This window comes from Periplaneta americana, chromosome 12 (assembly GCF_040183065.1).
Source record: "Periplaneta americana isolate PAMFEO1 chromosome 12, P.americana_PAMFEO1_priV1, whole genome shotgun sequence".
NCBI classification, from domain to species: domain Eukaryota; kingdom Metazoa; phylum Arthropoda; class Insecta; order Blattodea; family Blattidae; genus Periplaneta; species Periplaneta americana.
The window spans coordinates 131,606,974-131,627,164 of NC_091128.1; positions in this window are offsets into that span (position 1 = coordinate 131,606,974).

The window sequence follows — 20,191 nt, forward strand, 5'->3', positions numbered from 1 at the left end:
CCATCTTCCTTTTATTTCTCTTTCCTCTATTCTTCTTTCTATATTTCGTTCATTCCGTTTTCTATATTTCGTCCGACCCCCTTCCTATTTTCATTCGTTCTTGTTTCTATCTTTCGTCCGTCCTTCTTTCTGTATTTTATCCGTTCTTCTTTCTATATTTCATCCGTTCTTCTTTCTATATTCCGGCTGATCATCATTATCTTTTATCCATTCTTCTTTCTATCTTCCGTCCGGTGTTATCTCTATATTTCGCCCAATGTCCTTTCTTTTTTCATCCGTTCTTGTTTCTATATTTCGTTCGTTCTTTCTGTATTTAATCCGTTTTTTTTTTCATATTTCGCCCGATCACCATTATCTTTTATCCGTTCTTATTTTTATCTTTGTATATTGTCCTATTTCGTTTCTATTTTCATACGTTATTCTTTCTATATTTCGTTCGTTCTTTCTGTATTTAATCCGTTTTTCTTTCCATATTTCGCCCGATCATCATTATCTTTTATCCGTTCTTATTTTTATCTTTCTATATTGTCCTATTTCGTTTCTATTTTCATACGTTATTCTTTCTATATTTCATCAATTCTTCTTTCTATATTTCGTCCGATCATCATTATCTTTTATCTGTTCTTCTTTCTATCTTTCGTTCGTTGTTCTTTCTATATTTCGTCCCTTCTTTCTACATTTCGTCCTATCATCATATTTTATTTGTTCTTCTTTTTGTCTTTCGTCCGTTTTCTATATTTCGTCCGTTCTTATTTCTATAGTTCATCCATTCTTCTTTCTATACTTCGTGGTTTAAGTTTACAGTCTGTTTCGTCTTCATTCCAGTCATATTTTCCTAGGACAACTTATGTCTTATTTTTCAGTAGGCCTGCATTAAATAAAATTTATACATTCGTATTAATTTGTGTAGACGGAACTTTTTACCTTAAATTGTAAACTATAGCTATCCCTCCACCGAACCTAATAACCTCATCTCTACTGACTCCACACAGTAAGAATCCTGGATTCAATTATAAACATTATATATCTATATATTTTTTTCACGTCAGTCTCTACTTAATAACGTGCTTGTATGAAGCTATTGGTAACTTTTACTCTAGTCCTTCTTAAGCTATGTCGTCATTTTATTTATGTTGTAGGTGCCATTGGCCAATTGTCGATTTCTAGTGGGTGTGTGATCGGAATTCGAGGAATGGAGAAAACAGCAAATTGAGACAAATTCACACGCAGCCAAATACCACGAACACACTTTCACGTTCATCACGATTTGTCTTTGGCCTTTGAGTGAGTAAATATTTTGCGTTAATTATAGTCGAATCATTTGAAATGATATATTTGCATGATTAGAAAGGAAAAGTTGGTGACATTCAGGCAGAAAATGCGATGCGACTACAAGAAAACTTTGTTTGTTGTTTTGTACTCTCGCATTCTATGTTGCTATTTTTGAAGTTGTTTGTCTCCCTAATGCTGTAGTTCTTCTCCGTGATTACTACGAGAGTTCATCCGGCAACATAGTCCTTTCGCAAGCTACATTGTTGGACCACAAACATTAAGAAATCAGAAAGAAACAAATGAGCCAACAACATTACGAACGTAATAACTGACAGTTTCAATGAAATCAGTGATAGGCCTATGCCTAAGCCTAAAAATCACCAACCATTATGTGTGAAATCAGGATACAACGATTCGCATGTAAGAAGATTGTTAGTGCAGTGTTTGAAAGAATGAACATAGACCTATATCCATAAATGCTAAAATATAATGAATATACTATGGTAGAATGTATGATGTTAAGGTCTTACTAATAAACCGTGTATAATTTTTATACCAGACTTCATCATATTTGGGATAGAAAACGTTACTAATAAACTATGCATAAGCACTGTGTAACTATACATGGGAATTGCTTTGCTGTAGTTATACACACGAAACCCCCTGTTTAAGCGTTGTATACAGAGAAAAAATGGCCGTCTCTCAAACAGCTGTTCGTATCAATTGCCATTTTATAGGTTAAAATCTCGTTTCGAATGTTTATTTGGTTTGTTTTTCTTTCTTCGTAGTTTTTTAAATTTAAGAAAAATATCAAGCAATCTCATGACAAATATTCTGCCTCATCTCGCCAAATACAATTTCCATAACATCAATTCAATCGACGCTAGGTAACCGCTTTGATACAGCGTCGTTAAATAACCGGTGAGAAAAGAAGTGAATGAATAATTAATTAATGGACAGATGGGAGGAGAAATCTTTAAAAGGTACGTGAAAAAACTCCCTTGCAAGGGAAATTGGGGCTGAGAGGAATCGACTATGTGAGCTCTGTTGGTCGTTTGCCTCATTCAGATTTTCACTGTTCATATGATTAAAGATTATTTTGTTATACTAATTATACACTTTTTGTAGCTTTATATTGGGTCCGAATACTCAACATCTATAATCCCATTTCAATCAGTATTTTAACCTTCTCTTCCCATCTAATTATTACTCTAAACATAAATTTTCCTAATTCATAGAGATTTATAGTGTTTAGGGGACCATTATATATTTTTTGTGTGCTACTATAGCGTTTATGTTGAAAAAAAAAATTTATTCATCCAACAATTGCATCAGTTTAACATTTGTAGTTGAAAAAGTGTGAAATAAAGCTACAAATAGCGTAACTAAATTACATACTATTTTCCCGTTACAAAAATTATGCAAAAATTGAAATAACCACTGCATTAAATACAGGTCCGTCAAATTATTCACCACCATAATCTTGCAGGTTCCTTAATTAGCAAAAACACAGCATTCTTCAGAGGTTTCCAACAGCACTAATTCTTGTCATAAAGAACTACAACACATATTAATAACACAGAGTAATAGGCCTATTCTTAATAACGTTACGCTTTCCTTCCTAGAAGCAACAAGAAACTTCTGATCCGTAACCTGTACATTGTCTACTAACTGGAATGTGGGTGATGAGTAACTTTATAGATAATTAATTAGGACGAACATTTTAAAGATTTCTATACTGTTTAACTTAGCGCTGTTCATAGCGCGAAAAAAGAAACTGAAAAGATCGTTAGAAGTACACAGCTATGGTTCTGTGGACATCGTATGTACTTCCCTGCCAAGAGGCCCGTAATTCGATTTCTGGTATGGGTGGACATTTTTTCCCATTATACGAGTTTACTTGAAGCCTACCCTACTACATAGAATTTATCTTCTACCTCCTATTTTTCTGCCTTTTCATTCCCTAGCTATGTATGTATCTACGTATCAGCTAGCTCCCTGCTTATCTCTCTACTATCTACTTATCCATCTACCTGCTTAATTGTCGCTTACTTCACACCTTTTCTATTGTAAATATCTATTCCACGCCTCCTATTTCCCTATCTTGTCACTTCGTTTAGACCGATTATTTAGTCCTGACAGCTCGACAACACGAAAAAGGGAAAGTAATAAGAGTAGAGATCAGGGCGAGCGGTCAGTAAAGGAATGCAGTACAGCTTAACTGTACTAGAAACATACAGCTCTACCGCACGCATGACATCCGATCGCTCTGAAGGCAAGCGACTGACTAACCCAAACACCCCTTGGCGTAACTAAATAGACTCGTCTGACCCAGGCGCACATTGCCGGCGACTGTCAGGACTAAATAATCGTACTGTACCTTCTACAATATCAACACACCTACCTCTTCCTTACGTCTCTATTACCTTATTAATTTACTTACGTACACTTACTTATTTCACATCTACTCAACTGTATAGGTATCTGCAAGGTGAGCAATAAGTGTGGAATATTGCTAATAACGTCTTAAATTTTAATTTTACAAAGGAAAAGTTTTATACAAAGCTGTTGGAGATAAACCTACAATATGATACCAGTATTCGAAAAAAAGTTATTCAGGTAGAGTGTGGCAGTAAACTTTATTTTTTAAACAGCACCCTATATTAAAATTTACATATTAAGAATCGCCATTAAATTGTACGTACAGACCGATTATTTAGTCCTGACAGCTCAGCGACGCGAAAGAGGGGAAGTAATAGGAGGAGTGGGGAGAGTTCCGAAGTAGAGATAAGGGCGAGCGGTCGGTAAAGGCAAGCGAGTGAATAACCCAAACACCACTTGGCGTAACTAAATGGACTTGCCTGTCCCACGCGCACATCTCCAGCGATTGTCAAGACTAAATAATCGTACTGTATGAATGTGTAGAAATTTTATCCATTCATCCGATTCATGTATTTTAACTATTTATTAAACTTATTTCGTGGACTTCAAACTTGAGATAAATAAGTATGTAGAATCATGTTGAGTATGTCATAAAAGTAGACAGAACACTATGAGTAATCAAATTTTACCATAGATGCTCAAAATAAGAACCATTCACAGCCAAACAATGTCCCAGTCTATCACGAAAACACTCAGTTCACCATCAAAATACGGCTGTAGGGTATTTAAACCCATTAATTGGACGAGCAATGAGAATTACATGTGTGGAGCTCGAAAATTGCGAATAGGTTACCGCTTTATTCAGGAAAAGAGTAGATGAAAGGTAAAGTGATGGTAGAAATACAGTACCACCATTAGAATTATGAAAGGAGTTTCTGAGAATGAAGCCACTACTGAAGCTGTTCGGAAATTATATAGCGGTAGAGGGCGGTTTTGGATAAACGATGAAATAATGATAGAAAGGGTACTAAAAGTATTCGTAGAGAACCTGGTCCACGGTCATTTTTCCGTTAGAAATTCTGTACACAAAGACAATTTGTTACGTTTCGAAACAATTGGCTGATTTCCATCCATAAACAATGTAGGCTATACCGGTACTTGGTTTCTTCTTCGCTTTCTTCTTTCCAAGGACTGAAGACTTCGTCACTTCGGCTCATCAGTTTCTATATGATATGTACTCCGACACCATTGAAGAAAACATGTGTTCTACTTTCACAATATAAGAAGAATTGTCAGGTTTCAGAAAATTTAATTCGATCTTGTCTACGAAAATTAAAAACAATTCTTTTTTTGTAATCGCTTCAGGGATTCTGTTTTGAATATGTTTGTCGTCTATTCCTCTTTATAATTACAACTTTTTCGAACTACTGACCGATCCTTGTTAATGTGAAAAATATAGCCTACAGTAAAATATCGATGTACTGAAATGCTAAGGATTTCTTAAATTATTCTGTTATGGTGTAATTTCATTTTATAGAAATATGTTATTTTTCTAAAGAAGCAAATTGCTGTAAATTTAGGATTATTTTTCATATAAGTAGGTTTGGAAAATACCCTTAAATAAATTAAAAAGCTGAACTTGTAGGCCTATTACATTTGAAAAAAAAAAGTTTAAAGAAAGACATAGGCGTAGTAAAAAAAAAATCAAGTTTTATGACGTACTTTGTAAGACAAGAGGTATCGTGTTATGAGATTATTGAGCTAAATGGAGAGAACAAGGGAACAAACTGCATGAAAAAACTGACACCAAATTCAGAGACATCTGCGTAATAGAAGACGTAATTTATTAGCTAGATAGTTAATAACCACATGGCCACTATGCAATTATATTATAATATAAAATTTGTCCCTACTTGTTAATGAATTGTATGCATTAGGTCTATTTAAACTATTTTCCATTATAAAAAAAATGATTTTTTTTTTTCGTCAAGGGAGCAAACTTTTTATTTTGTTAAACTGTTTTCTTTTTCGTGAAAAGGGAATTCGTTAAATTGAAATATTTAATCATTAAATTATAACAGAAAAGGCAAGGGACAGAAAATAATTTCGTAATATTGAATATTTTATTATACTGGCGTTCGTTATAACGACATTTTATTGTACCTATAATTTACCCTGGCGTATAGTATGTCTCTGCTAGATTAATTTTTTTTTTAATTTTTTCTTATTGCCAAAACAAAGATATAAGAACTCTCTAGCACCCCCAGAAAGAGTAAGTTACATACTCGTGCTCAGGGAGCATTCCACATAAGTTAATGGTAAGACATTTTATTGAATAACAGAGTAAAAAGTAATAAAAGAAAAAAAAAAAGAAGAAAAACACATATCACAATAATTGAACTTTAAATTGTCTTTGTTAACAGCAATTTTTAATAGATTTTTTTAAATAAGGAACATTAGCAAATTGTATGTTTTGGAATTTATCTATTAGGCCTATCATGTTATAAGGCCTTGGACCGAAGTTGCAACTGTGATTATATGCTACAATAGTAGTACATTTAGAAACTGTGAAGCATATGTTGTCTGATTCTTTTGGTTTTATATTTATGTGAATATAAATTAAATATTTTTCGGTTTTTATGTACGAAATTCAGTAATACATTGTTATAAATTCGATGGAAGTCAAATACTTTAAATTCTGAATACAACAGCTCTGAAGGATAATCAAATTAAATAATTATTATACATAAATTATTATATTATTATTATTATTATCATTATTATTATTATTATTATTATTATTATTATTATTATTATTATTATTATTATTATTATTATTATAGTGTGTATATACCACGCCATTGCAAGTGTGCATTACCTCCAGATAAATAATTGTATCACAATTTTGAGCTACAAGCGGAGAAAATGTCACATTTCATGTGTAAGAGGAAGCAATAACGTTACGCAGTGATAATAGCGTTTCTGCAGTAATATTGCTGTCGGACTATGTAATAGGAAGCAGTGACGTCATGTATTGAACAAACAAATACAAGTTTAGGATCATCCCATGTCATACGAAATACAAAATATTCCTAAATTCGGAATATTTTCACAGAACATTCCTTTCAAAGTTAAAAACATCAGATACACAAGTATATAAGATTGCCTTCAATTCATTTCAGCATCCAGAACATGAGATGGTCGTCTGTAATCTTCGAGTAATTTAATGAATATTTCCATAAAATATTTTAGAAATTGAGGGGTTTGGGGGAAAAACCAGGCAGCTCCATTTTTTCAAGAATTACATTCACAGTTATAATGCATTTTAGACCTGCCTTTTTCTGTACATGCTTATTGTTTGGCGGTACGTTTTTCTTCATTATCTCGAAAAGTACTGAATTGGAACTGTCTGGTTTTTCCCCCAAACCCCTCAATTACATGGAATACGTTTCTGTTATGCTATCCATATAAGATTTGAAATTATGTGTGCTGTTTAATGAAACTCTGAGTTCTCTTAAAGTGAGGCGATGTAGGAAGGAGTAAACCGAACAGAAATATGTTAGGAATGGCGACACCGCAATAGTATGACTTAATGAAGGAAGTAAAATACGAGGTTGAACACAGCAAAGCCCGAGGACAGACAAGCGTTTTTATTGGAGCGTCTTAAGGTCAGAGATATAGTAGTGATCTGACGGGATTAAGAATTACTAACACTTTTAATGCAGTATATTCCGACTATAAATACAGTTTTATTTACAGAAATTACGACATTTATGTCATATTTTTATAAAATAGTTATAGCAGTTCTTAATGGATTTTAAAACAGTGTTGTCTGAGTAGAAATTTTGAAGAGTACAATTTAGTTATACAGGGTGATCCGTTTGGAAAGATATGAAATAGAGACGCTGTAATTGAGAACTGTTGTTATTTATCTTTCACTGATCTCTAAATCATTCTATAAGGAAGGGGGGTTTGCCCATATTAGACCTCATATCGTAAGGCTTATTTCTCCTATGTATGATGTAACATCACAGGACTAATTTTTACAAAAGTAGTTACAATATTTGTTTTGAGATCATCAATATCTCTGATTCGCTGTGCATAAACATTATTCATCCCAAAGCCCGAAAAATGAAATCGAGTGGCGTCAAGACTGGAGAACTTGGACACCGTGTAGGCCTAATGGCAACCACGATCTCACCGGTTGATGTTGAATATTATTTACGAACTTCTTTTTGTCAATAAGGCAATGCGCCATCCTGCTGGAACACCTTGACCATGTTGTGTTCCTGTCGCAGATCTTGTATGAAAAACAGTGATGTCTTTCTCGAACTCTTATCACGTGATATCTGAACACGTTGTATGCGGTAAAGATAAAATTTCAGCTAACGTTGACAAGTTATGTATGTCATAGCTATCCCTGCGGACAGTCCCAGACTTTTCTTAGTAGTTGCTGTCGTAGGAACACTAACAGCGGTTTCGATTGCGAGAGTACCACCATAACCTTATCAACTTATATAGTGAGGGTCACATAAGAACAGTTCCTAAACAACAAATATTGCCGTCTTGTCAGTGTTGCCAACGGTTACCAAATATCACACGATCCTACGTAGTAAATGACTTATTTACTTATTGTTCTTTATGTTGGAAGGTTATTCTAAATAATTCAATAATTTTAATATATTTTCGTAGGCAAACTATACGAGAAAGGGATCAATATGTCAAGTATTTTGTCTAGCAATACGAAATTCATTGGTTTGACTAAACAATTGACTCACGGGACCTAATCTGAAAATGTATTTTGTTTGACCACATGAAATTATTAATACTAACTCCGAAAACTTACCTGACTGTAGTCTTGAATTATAACCACAACGCAACACATAAAATAACTACTATGTATTAATATTAATACTGATATTAATTAATTACTATTATGTTCAAATTTCACTAGCTTCCAGTAACCGGCTCAGAAATCTAGTACAATTTTAATTTCATGGAACTCCGGTACCGACAAATATTGTCGATATTTGTCTCAGCTGCCAACATACCAGTTACAAAATCACTACTATTTGTAGTATTTGTCAGTATCGAAATTCGGAACGAAGTTGGCAAAAGAAAATTCAACCTGAAAACTAGAAATTACCACAATCTACTAGCATATGTAGTAACGGGGGAAAAATGGTTAGGTTTCACGCTTAGGGTATGAAGTAAGCTGACCCGGACTGTAGTTCTGAGCTCTCTGAATATTATAGTCATCGTTATTAAGACGTTGGACTGATGTTAACTTTTGCAAACAGCATCAAACATTTCGCTATTTGCCTTGCAGTAAACGAGGTTTTGTTTATTCAGTCGTTGCTAAGTGACAATTTGACTTCTTCTGCTCGTAAGAACAGTGGTACAGAATTTTCGGTGTTAACGTCATATTAAAACCAATATAACTTTTGTATCATTCCTGATAATATAATTTTTATAGAGTTATTTTATATCTTTACAAACGTATCAGACTGTATAGCTTATACTGATTGAAAGAAATTGACAAATTTGATTGGGTGGAAGTGCTTTTTCCTACAAAAATTATTATTAAAACTTGGCCATAGTTAAAGGACAAAGCGTGAATATTCCGTTTATAAGCTTTTCTCATGGTTCCCTTAATACTCCGCTCCGTGTCATTTCATTTTCAATCAGTTATACTTATTTCTTTCCACTCTCCCTTCAACACTATTTGCTTATTACCATTCTCTCTCCATTAATTTACCGATCTTCCTCGTCGTCATGTTACTCTACTCTTCTTCCCCAGAGCTAGTTATACGCATTTCTTTCAACTCTTGTTACTCTTATCTCTTTCCTTATCCCTTTGTAATTCTTCTCCACTTCCTCACATCTTGTTACTGTGATTTTCTTCCTCGTCCTTTTATTATTCTCTTCTCTCTCACCCTCTTGCTATTCTTCTCTTCTTTCTAATGTTTTTTCTCTTTTATTCTTCCTCATTCTCTTATTTTTATCTTCTTCCTCACCTTCTTCTTACTCTTATCTTCTTCCTCAACTTTCTGTAACTCTTATATTCGTCTTCATCCTCCTGTTGCTCAGTTATTCTTTCTCATAGTATTGTTACTCTTTTCTTCTTTATCCTATTATTACTTTTATCTTCATCCTCATCCTCTCGTTACATCTTTTTTCTCATCCTCCTGTTGCTCTGCTATTCTTTTTCATCTTATTATTACTCTTAGCTTCTTCCTCAACCTCTCGTTACTCATAACTTCTCCTTATGCTCCTGTTGCTCTGCTGTTCTTTCTCATATTATTGTTACTCTTCTCTTTTTCATCCCATTATTACTCTTATCTTCTTCCTCGACCTCTCGTTACTCATATCTTCTTCCTTATATTTTTGTTACTCTTCTAATCTTTCTCATTTTCTTGCGACTCTTCTCTTCTTCATCCCATTATTGCTCTTATCTTCTTCCTCGATCTCTCGTTACTCATATCTTCTTCCTCATCTTCCTGTTGCCTGCTATTCTTTCTCATCCTATTGTTACTCTTCTCTTCTTCCTCATTAGATTATTACTTTCATCTTTTTCCTCACGCCCTCATTACTCATATCTTCTTCCTCATTCTCCTGTTGCTCTGCGATTATTTCTCATATTATTGTTACTCTTCTCTTCTTGCTCATCCCATTATTACTCTTATCTTCTTCCTAATCCACCTATTGTCTGCTATTCTTTCTCGTCCTATTGTTACTTTTTTTCTTCTTGATACTATTATTATTCTTATCTTTTTCCTCATCCTCCTGTTGCGCTGCTCTTCTTTCTCATCCTGTTGTTAATGTTCTTTTCTTCTTCATTTTATTATTAGTCTTATTTCCTTCCTCACCTCCTTGTTACTCGTATCTTCTTCCTCATCCTCCTGTTGCTCTGCTATTCTTTCTCATCCTATTGTTAATCTTTTCTTCTTCTTCTTCTTCTTCTTTTTCTTCTTACTATTATTACTCTTTTCTTCTCCTTTGCCCTCTTGCTACTCATATCTTCTCCCTTATCCTCCTGTTGCTCTGCTATTCTTTCTCATCCTATTGTTAATCTTTTCTTCTTCTTGATACTATTTTTAGTCTTATCTTCTTCCTCACCTCCTTGTTACTCATATCTTCTTACTCATCCTCCTGTTGCTCTGCTATTCTTTCTCATCCTATTGTTACTGTTCTTTTCTTCTTCATCTTATTAGTCTTATCTTCTTCCTCACCTCGTTACTCATACCTTACTCATCCTCCTTTGCTCTGCCATTCTTTCTCATCCTATGGTTACTCTTCTCTTCTTCTTACTTTTATTACTCTTTTTTTCTCCTTTGCTCTCTTGCTACTCATATCTTCTCCCTTATCCTCCTGTTGTTCTGCTATTCTTTCTCAGCCTATTGTTACTCTTTTTCCTCATCCTGTTATTACACTTATCTTCTTCCTCATATTCTTGTTACTCTTCTAATTTTTCTCATCTCGTTACTCTTCTCTTCTTCCTTATCCTTGTATTACTTTTATCTTCTTCCTATCCTTCTTGTTACCCTTATCTTCTTGCGCATCCTTTTGTTACTGTCATTGTCTTCTTCAGTCTTTTGTTACTTTTTCCTTCCTCATGCTCATATTATTGTTCTCTTCCTCACCGTGTTATATCCATTTCTTCCTTACCATTTCTTTATTCTTCTAGTAATTCTCTTGTTTCATTCTTCTTCTTCTACTTCTTCTTCTTCTTCTTCTTCTTCTTCTTCTTCTTCAATTTCAAGAATTGGGTAAATCCCTCTCCGAAGCGAAAGAGAATCATTTATTGCTGCCTCCATCTTTTCCTCGGCCGTTCTATATCCTGTCTGCTTGAAGATTTATAAAAGTAAGCTTGCAGCGATAGCCTATCAGGGGACATTACTTCGGTTTTATGGGTGTATTTTTTACGTGGGCTGATTTCCAGATCATTCTTCTTATCAACTAATTACTGTTCTTCATCTCATGTTTCTTTTTTCTCTTTTCCGACCTTTCTAATTTCTGACGCATTTCGACATTTTTCTTATAGTCCAATAAGAAAAGATTCTATTCCTCATTTTTCTTTTCTTCCGTTATTCTCTTCTTCCTCATTCTCTTCTTCAATAAATTTTAACATCCTCTTATTATTCTCTTCCGTTTCCTTACGGTCTTACTGATAAAAACTCTATATACAGACGTTTAACTGTCTTATACTTATACAATGAGTAGCTCGTTTATAAGTCGTGTGTAAATTCCTTACTAATAATCACTACATACGTCGTGTATATCAGTATAACTGTTACACAGCTACGTCATAGTTTCGTCATTACTTCATTACGAAAGGTAATAGAATATATGAGATTCTCTATTACATCCTTTAGAGCGCTCTAGTGTGCCGTGTTAAGTATCGATAGTACAACTGGCTCTGATCGATTACCACACTATATTTTGGTCAAAGAGTGCAAGCTACAGCAAAATTACTCTAATTATTCTATGCTCTTTGGTTTGTTCTTCTGTGGTTACAAGGAAACCATCATCATATAATGACAGTCGATACGAACAGCTGTTAGAGGGGCGGCCATTTTTCTCTATATTCAACGCTTAAACAAGAGGTTTCGTGTATATAACTACGCAAAGCAATTCCCATTGTATAGTTACAGACTGTTTATACATCCATCGGTAATGCATGGTTTATTAGTAACGTTTTCTGTCTCAACTCTGCATAAGTCTCGTATAAAACTATACACGATTTATTAGTAAGACCGTTATTGTATAAGTTGTATCCTCTCGTCATCATCATCTCTTTCCTTATCCCGAATTTCTTCTTCCTCTTGTCTCCTCAATATTACAACGGAACTCCAAGGCGATCGAAAAGATATTGTAGAAAATATTCTTGGAATCGCGCTTCATGCCGAATAATGTGGTAACGCAGTAAAACCGGTAGCAATAAACAGTGAGTTCAGATGCACTAATTATCATCGGTGTAGTATTGCAAGAAATTAATAGAGCGGAGAATTCACGTGCGGAGATGAGGCCAGGAGGCTACTGTGCCATCGGACACACTCCAGATCTGTATTCGTGCCATGATCTCCGTCACCATCTGCACCACAAGTCTCATAAAGGAAGAGATCGGAAAGTAAGATTAGAACTGCTGGAACAACGAGACACGGTTGAGATCCCATACACAAGCATTGTGCACAGTCTCTTTCATAAGTGACCTGTGAATTCATTGTACCGCTATGCGTTTTTAAAATATGAAAATTCTTTATGTTTGTATTCTTCTGTCCAAGATGTTATCTTGTGAAAATAATTAAAACGGATGATACAGTAAGTAGACACACACATTGTCCTAATTGTTTTCTTGAGTAGGATCTCGGAAATATCTTTAGAAGTTACGAAAGCTTCTCTCAAAGCAATTTCTGAAGCTGAATTTCACATACAAAACCAGTCTCACATAAATATTTTTGGATTTTAATCGCAATCTGATATATGTATCGAAGGATGAGATGAATATGAGTACGTCTTAGACATAACAATTATTAAAATTGGGAAGGAAAGAGGACAATGTAAAGTCCAGTAATATAAGAAAAAATCTGTACGGGAAACTTCTTTATATTACGATTTCCTGAACCCCAGTGAACATGATAATTTGTATTCCATCAATTATCAAGTAAATGAATGATAACAGAACTCTTTTCCACACGTCTTGTAGGCCTGTATAAGTACAGAATTTTAAAATATAAAATGTCATATTAAATAAATAAATGAAAATAAATAAACAAATAAATAAATTAATAAATAAATAAATTAATTAATAAACACATAGATAGATAGATAGATAGATAGATAGATAGATAGATAGATAGATAGATAGATAGATAGATAGATAGATAGATAGATAGATAGATAGATAGATAGATAGATAGATAGATGATAGATAGATAGATAGATAGATAGATAGATAGATAGATAGATAGATAGATAGATAGATAGATAGATAGATAGATAGATAGATAGATAGATAGATAGATAGATAGATAGATAGATAGATAGATAGATAGATAGATAGATATATGATAGATAGGTGGGTGGGTGGGTGGGTGGGTGGGTGGATGGATGGGTGGGTGGGTGGGTGGATGGATGGATGGATGGATGGATGGATGGATGGATGGACGGACGGACGGACGGACAGAGACAGACAGGGACGGACGGACGGACAGACAGACAGATAGACAGACAGATTCCCCTTCTGAACTCCAGTCTCCTGAAACAATTAGAAATTTCTGATTTATTTCTAGCTCGTTCAACTGGCACTTTTCTGACAGAAACCGAGGCCCTTCTATCAACGACTTGGTTTGTAAAATTTGTGGTATACATAACATAGACTGAAAAACCTTAACTAATACGCTATGCGGCAATACTTTTTTATTTTCGGTGGACATGCACACAACCGCACATAACTTTCTTGTTCATCCGCGCACACTGGTAAACAAGAAGCACGTGCTTTTGTACAACATTTTCTTGCCTCGGTGAGCCCGCCGAAAGAAAAGTTGTCATGTAGTGTAATGGTATTATATAGTTCTGTTCATTCTGTAGCTACAGGATAAGATTTTTCAACTACTTAGCCTATATCATTAGCATTCAATAATTGCCAAATCGTTTGCCCATCAATAATTCATCGTTTTTGCATAGCGTCTAACATTCGAAAAATATAATATTATAAAGTGTTGAACTCTGAATGCGGCTGATTTTAAAGTATTTTATATAATCATAGTAACAAATACAAAGTAAAACAAAACTTCATTATATACAATTTAGTTACCTTATTTACTTAAATTGGAAGTCCGTAACATGTTAATTGGCCCAAATTGCATAGGTGGGTTCGATGCATTCAAATATTCCTGGATCAGTATTCTTGGGCGAATTTTTTTGGGTGAATTTTCTTTTCGGCCAACTTACATTGTGCGGACTAGCCTGGTTGGCCACTAGATACCGGTGGATTTTCGTAGGCTGTATATTGAAAAAGCAGCAATTAAAATGAACTTCACGTTGTTATAAATTTTACGCAATTTGGTGACCTATGAAATAGTTTTCAGTCTATCTACGGAGACGTTTTTCATAACCAGGGAACGAATTATTAGGTGATAAAAAAAGATATTTAGGACTTTATAAAATCCAATTTAGAACTTTTAGGAGTTTATATAAAATTAACAATAAATAATTTTAATTTTAGTAAATATTCCGATTTAGGTGGAATTTATGTACAAAAACTGATGCTGACAATAAGTGCTACTGAACTGAAGACTCGAATCCCATCAGTGAAAGAGACTGATTGTTGATTGGTCAGTTTTATTTCGCATAACGGAGGTGCATTGACGCGAAAACTAATTTGTAAGCTTTTACCTAACCTGAACAACCTACCAGCTTTTTTTATGCTAGATGGACTTTTCCAAAAGAACTTCGGTTCAAGGAAATTATGTAAAATCTTCTTCCCTCGTCTGTGAGACCAATATGGAACGAACTTGCAAGATCAGTGTTTGTCTGTAAGAGATATCTTTTACATTTTAAGTAGCATTTTTGCAGTTTATTTAGGATATTTTTTTTCATTTTTGGTACCGGTAATCTTATTTAAATGTACGCAAAATAATAAAAAGGAGCTTTTCAGGCACAAACATAGCTTTTATGCATTTATAGGAGTTCAGGGTTTACATAGGCGTTTTAGGTTCTATAGAATTTTAATAGGGGATCCTGTGTAGGCCTACATGAAACGTACAGATATCTGTATGTATGTATTTATTTACACTGCAAGTGGGCAAGCACCCTGTGGCAGTGGTAGGGTCTATATACAATATAAACAATACACAAAATGATAAGCAATACACAATAAAATTTACTATACACAATACAATTTTACAATACATATACAATTTTATACACAATACAATAAGAATACACAATACAGTTTAACACAATAATAATAAAACATAAATAAAATACCTAATTTTACAATACAACCTACATAATTATGTATAGGCCCTACATAAGTTTCAATAATCTTTCACTTTACTCTCATCTCATTCCCTGTAGTGGCACTATGACGCATTTCACTGACACTTTAGCACACATTTCACTGACACTCTGTAACACATTTCACTGACACTATACAACACATTTCATTGATGCTATAAATTATCACTGATCGGAACTGTTCACTGCACTGTAAAACCATAACTTCACTGACTCACCTCGCTTCACTGATACAACAGTTCAAATAAGTCAAATAATTACATCCTTATGCATACTTATAAACAGAACTACATTTCAACTAAACATTTCTAGTCTAAGGCCCTCTTACACGCTATTTTTAAATAATTTACAATTCAAACCAAGGAAGTAACTCGTCAGGCTAGATAAATACATGTCACCTTAAAAAATTAAATGTTGAATGTCACCTTAATTTTAATTTGCACTTTATACACAACTTTTTAAGTTATTCTTGAATCTCCGTAAGGAAGGACAGCCCTCAAAGACCGCTGCAGGTAGGTCATTCCAATCATTTATAGTTCTATTTAAAAATGAGAATTTACCTACATCCGTTTTCTGTTTCCTACATTTGATTTTAAAATCATGATCGTTCCTACCATAGTACGTTGGCTTTTCTAACCGAGCTGTTATGTCTACCCATGTTTCTGACCTAGATGTGCTCTATACAATGATGTTATTCTAGTTTTCCTACGTCTGTTTTCCAAAGTTTCCCATTTAAGTTCTTTTATCTTTACGTTTCCATCTTCTCTTTTACCTTTAACAAATTTAGCTGCCCTATACTGGATTCTTTCTAAGGAATTTATCTGATATATTCTATAGGGATCCCAACATGTAGTTCCGTATTCCATTAACGGTCGCACTAACGTGAGAAATGCTATTTCCCTCGATTTGGGGCTAGCCTTTCTCAAAATTCTCATAATAAAGTGAAGTGCCCTCCATGCTTTACCCGTAACATTATCAGCATGCTCTCCCCAAGAAAGTTTGGAGCTTAAATACACTCCTAGGTATTTACAACATTGTTCTTGCGGAATTACAACACCACTGAATTCGTAATTAAGACTAGTTTCCTCTCGGGTTTTACAAAATGTTATAAATTTACTTTTAGAACCATTTATTTTCATCCTATGCATTAACGCCCAGTTATAAATTTTATTCAAGTCTGTTTGAATAGCATCTACATCTGAATTATTTCTAATCTTTCTATAGATAATGCAGTCGTCTGCAAATAGCCTCACATTTGATGTAATATTCTGGCATAGGTCATTTACGTATATAATAAAGAGTAATGGACCCAGAACGCTGCCCTGTGGCACCCCTGAACTTATATTTCCAATATACGATATTTCATGACCTACTCTAACTCTCTGGGTTCTACCTTTTAAGAATTCTTGGATCCATAGCACCACTCTTTTATCTATTCCTAGCCTACTTAACTTATCTATTAATATGTCATGTGGCACCAAATCAAATGCTTTCGAAAAATCAATCACAACTGCATCGATTCTTCCTCCTCTATCTACCTCTTCAGCTAGATCCTGAACCAGCGACGTAATTTGACTATCACATGAGAAGCCTTCCCTAAAACCATGCTGGCGGTAGTAAAACCAGTCTTTTGCATTTAGAACATGACGAATATAATCCGATATCAAATGCTCCATGACTTTACATATGACAGATGTAAGGCTAATCGGTCTGTAGTTTCCGACATCTAATTTATTTCCACCTTTATGTATGGGTATCACTATAGCTGATTTCCAGAGTCGACCTGGTTGGCAAGTTGGTATAGCGCTGGCCTTCTATGCCCAAGGTTGCGGGTTCGATCCCGGGCCAGGTCGATGGCATTTAAGTGTGCTTAAATGTGACAGGCTCATGTCAGTAGATTTACTGGCATGTAAAAGAACTCCTGCGGGACAAAATTCCGGCACATCCGGCGACGCTGATATAACCACTGCAGTTGCGAGCGTCGTTAAATAAAACATAACATTCTGATTTCCAGTCACATGGAATAGCTGCATTGTTTATGGAAACATGAAATATATGCATTAAGTATGGAATTATGGCCTCGGAACCTAATTTAAGAATCTCTGTAGCAATACTATCTGGTCCTCGAGACTTCCGATTTTTTAATTTCGTTATTCGTATGAATAACATACGTCTAGGACGTAGTAAACAAAATAGATAGGAACTAGAAATCCGTTCCCTATTCATAACCATGAGCATTTTATAGACAATAGAACTTCAGAATTGAGTTTCACGTTCCAAGAAATGAAAAGATTCTCAACTTGGTTCACAGTTGTTTAAATGAGTAAACAGTTTTCTTGTACATGGTATTCTTATTTCATCATTTCATAACAATATTATACATTCAGTTCGAATGCAGTGTGAACTGCAGTGAAAAAACAGACCTTTCAGCAGTGAAACAGCGTCCGGCGTTGAATGCTCCCGGAAATTATTCTTTGAAACTAAATAAATAACTGAAATGACATTTCAAGAAACTTGAAATAGTTGTGATTATAGAACGTAACAAATATTTCCACAGTATTTTTCCGTAAGTTTGCTACTTGTCATGATCCTTAAACATCGTGATTGATGAATCAGCTGTGAAGTGAACTTTGTTCAAATGTTCATATTCTTTTATACCACTCTTATTCTATAATTTCGTTATTGCGGAATTTTATTGTAAGATCATCTCTGCATTTCAGAAAGACATTAATTTTATAAGCTATACATACTTGGAGAAAATAACAATAATTGTTAATGTTGTAATATTCTATTGTGGTGTTAATGTCTTATGTATACTTTCCCTAAAAAGAAGAAAACTGTTAATTTATTCTTTATATAGTCTTACGAAGAGTCTCGTTTATCGTTGATTAAATCCGGTAACATATTTTGTAAGCGAATGAGTCGCAGTCTCAGCGAGAAGCTAAGGCGAGATTAGAGCTGTAGGCGTTTCTTCGTGCTTATAATTTTTATGCAACATTCAAATACTGCACACAGATATTCAGTAGAATCTCGATTATCCGAGTTTCGATTAACCGAGGTTCCGTATTATTCAAGTCAGATCTAAAAGAAAAAAAAACTTGCTATAAGTACTGTATAGTATTGCATGTTAGTTGCTTTTTTAAATGTATACGTGATGGATTTTTAAATGCCTAGAGTTTATATTAACTTGATTTATTAATTCTATTTAGTCTATTAAGTAAAGAGTTTTTTTTTTCTAATTTTTCATTAGAACGCAGTTTTTCAGTAACCATCTGTTTTATTAGAGTTCTTGCTTATTCAAGGTAGTCTTGATCCACATTAAATCGGATAATCGAGACTGTACTGTAGTCCTGAATAGTGAGTGTTATGTACAGTGCGAAGATGATATGTTAAATTCGGCTTATGATATTCTAAACCAATATCAGGAAACATTTTCTGACGTTAACGCAACAAGTCGCCCAACGATTCATTAATTTGTAAATAAATCCCGAGCGATAGGAAGTGTTACAGATAAGAAACGTAGAAGGCATACTGCCCTTACTGAGAACAATTTCGTTGACATTGGACATTCTTGGAAAATTCTCCCTCGAAAGATCATTTAGTTGTGCTTTACGAAAAACGGGCATATCACAGCTCTGTGCGAAATGCTTCATAGCTACTGAAGTTAAAACCTTACAAATTGGCACTAGTGCAAGAATGTAAACCCTGTGGTTCTAGAATCATGCGTAGAGCTTGTGAATTTTTTTTTAATAATGTGCATGAGACAAAAGTGTTTAGCACCTCCTTTTGTTTTAATAAGAGGAGTAGTTTTATTTCCATACGGAAAAAAAATTGGAGGTTTTAATTAACCCAACCTCTTTTATGAAAAGATCCTTCATGATTTTAAGGTAGGAATATAATGCTTTATGAGTGGTGAGAGGATAACAGGCTTTGTTTTTTTAATAAAATATTAATTCCGTGAGATATGTGGAAATGATTTCGAGTCCTTTTTTTAGTGAGTTAATGCAGAAATACCAAGTTTCTGTCTTTTTTCAACATAATTTTGATACAGCACATTCAGGTCACTATTCTATCACGGACTATAATGTTCGAGGATACAAGTATTATCAATACGAATGTGCGGCCCTTACGATCCCCTGACCTAGCTATTTTGACTTTTATTCTGGAGGGGAAAAAGGATGAAGTAAACAAAAATAATCAACAGAATGAATCTACATCATTGGGACGGTTAAATGACGTTTAAATGTTTCTAATCGATAATATTTTACAGTAAATGTTCTAGCTTTACTGAACCACCGATAATGCTCTCTTTCCGTGAACGACGCGTGGGCGCACATCGGTCGATAGTCAAGTTGCTGCTTTGTAATAATGACATGATCTACTTACCCAGTACTTCGCGTCACTACTCTGCATGTATTTGTGTATATGACAGAAGCACTCCATATTTATGGAAGGTGGATGTGTAGGATTACCTTCCGTTCTATGTTTGTTCTATGTTGTCTTAAGTAATAGCTTG